This window comes from Notothenia rossii (assembly GCF_949606895.1).
Source record: "Notothenia rossii genome assembly, chromosome: 9".
Lineage (NCBI taxonomy): Eukaryota > Metazoa > Chordata > Actinopteri > Perciformes > Nototheniidae > Notothenia > Notothenia rossii.
In genome coordinates this window covers 13,292,045-13,294,963 of record NC_136907.1, presented here as the reverse complement: position 1 = coordinate 13,294,963, position 2,919 = coordinate 13,292,045, and positions in this window count along the sequence as shown.

Sequence of the window (2,919 nt, the reverse complement as noted above, 5' to 3'; positions counted from 1 at the left end):
TTTCTGTCAGTCAGAGCGTAGTTAGCTCTGATTGGATCATGTTTCTCACACGGAGGTTTGGTCAAGCATTCATGTCTTTGTTCACACTGTAGAGTAGACTGTACACATACAGTATGCAGGATGTAGCTGACTTACAGAACTACCGCTTAAATTGTTCTACTTCTGTGTGTTTACTGTGTTGATGCTGGTTGATATTTTTATGCTATGATCATTTCTGTTAAAGTCCACTGTTGTGAACAGATGTGAAAGGACAATGATACATTCTAGGACGAAGTGCTTTCTCAATAATAGAAAAAGTCCATTATATACAGTAAAACAATCATAGGGACATATTTGAAGATAGATAATTATGTTTCAGTAATATTTTTATTTTGCATGGACACTAAAAGGTCCCATTGAGATCAGATTATTTTTTTACAAGGGAGATGTGGCCAAGAACAACAACATTGCTGAGTTTCAACAATTAAATTAAAACTGTTATGACCTGGATGGAAGATTTCAGCATTAGAATTTTTTCAGGGTTACTTTTTTTTAAAGTTTTAGATGACTCGGTTATTTATTCCATGCAATTTTATTTTCATATTTTAGGTACATGTTGATTATAACACTTGTGTGCTGAATATCTCAGTCCAACAACATAAACATCATCATCATATTTACACTCCACTTAGATTTCTGACAAAGGCTGTTGACTGGGGAAAATATTAGTCTGCTCAGGTCCTTCTGATGCAGTCATCTGAGTGTTGTGGTAATTCTTAATTCCCTCTGTGGAACATCTGGCATTTGGGTATGAGCACACAGGAAATCAATTAGAACATGCTTCAGTTCAATATGTAAAATAAAAGGTATTGAGTTGTGATTCTGTGAATCCTACAACCTCTTAAAGTATTACGTCACAGACGGTGTGTAAAATGTAAGCATCTTGCATTGGTAAAAATCTGGCTTTTTAATAAATATGAGAACACTTGCACACAAGACCAAAGAACCGTCAGCTTTCTGCTGCATTAGAGAAAACTAAAATAAACAGTACTTTTGCTTGTCCATGGAATTGATAGAAATTAATTTAATTATAATAATATTGGCAATGGATGGAGCATTGAAAAACATGAACCAGCCCTAAATAGTCACTTATCTGAATTCACTGAGGATGTCTGACCTTGAGGTGGGGATCTGTGCCCTTGAGCAGAGGCCCATTTGATGATACTGGCAGGAAGTCGTGTAGGGAGAGTTGTAAACTTCATAGCACATGGGATATGGGGCCGCACTGGGGCATGGACGCATGGACTGAGCTTGAGGACAGGCACTTGAGAAGGAAACACCTGGGTCCTGTCCTGCTGTCTTTTTTGAGGAAAACCGCTCGATGTTTCTCTTCCTCCTGGGGCGATATTTATAATCTGGCATGATATAACAGAGCCAAGAGCACGAGTAAGTGAAAGTCAGATGTTGACCATGCATATCAGATCAGATTTAAACTGAAAACCTAGTGTATCAACAGTAACCTTGAGTAAAACGTGTTTACCCTCTAATCAGCTGTGTAAATGTCCATACCAGGGAAATGCTGCCAGTGAATGTATTTCAGTATGTCAGCCACTTCGTAGTAGGGCCTCTTCTTCTCCACACTGAGTTTGGACCACTCGCTGCCCAGCAACTGATAGGTGTACGTCATGTTGACTAAACAGGCATCTTTTTTAAGGGCACGCCGATGGATGCTAGCCCAAACGAAGTAGGCATTCGGGGGCCGTTTAATGTGTCCATTCTTGTCTGGGACAGTCTGCAACCACCTAATATCTGAAGGAGATTTTATTTTGGAGACACAAACAATGAGTTAGTCCATTTTTGATTTGAATTGAATCAGCTAAATTGTCACACATGTAAATGGCACCGCCCATACTGGGATATCTAGACACTTCATTAAACCTGTAATAGTGGATCATTGGGCAGCAGGGCCCAGGGAATAATGTGGGGCTCAAAAGCAAACTGGCATCTCTAAAAACTCCACACAATGTACAATACTTGGTCCATTTGGGTAATTACTGCCTCCCATTGCATAGTACAGTGTCTTTATTTTTGGACTTAAGTGAATTTCAATTTGCTACCGGATTTAGCATCACATTTTTGTTTATTCTGGTCAGATATTTTTACTTTGTTTATCATTGATTTTGACTTATTGTTGTTGTCTTAATTTAGGATGACTTTAATGTCAAAATATGACTTGGACTATATCCATTTTGATTTGATTAGCTCATAAATTATATTAAAAAAATTGTTTTGACTTAGTGCCTCATCATTTTGCCTCCACCGTTACAATTACTGTATGTTTTCCTATCTCTCTACATATTTTCACACCATCACACACAGGCCCTATGGGGTACTGTACCTTCCTCCGTTGGCATGATAGTAAAACTGATGACCTGACCATCAGCTCCTGTGGGTGAGGTTGGGGTGAGGTGGACTGGATCTTGGCTCAGAGGGTCTCCAGCTGCACCCTGCCTCATCTTTGAGACCCGCAGTGGGACCAAGTTATTCCTAGATGGAAAAGGGTTCACAGTACTGACCTGGAAACAGTTGTGGAAAGTAATAAGTGCATTTACGGTAAATACAGATTCAAAGTACTTTATTATTTTCATGTGAGTTTATACTTTTACTCTGCTACTTTTTTTTTTTTTATTGTTTTTCGTTTTTGTTACAATAATGAACAGAAAAACTATATGAAAGCAGACAGGGTCATCCCTGGGTAAAAATAAATGCTTACTATGTTTTAGAAAATATTATACATAATATACATACGTAAAATACGTACTTGCGCACACATCTATACAATGGTATACACACTTAGATGCTATAACAGTAGCCTATCTGCATACGTGTATACATATTTAGGCATGTAGGGCTAACAAAGGCAGGGTTACTACTCTGCTC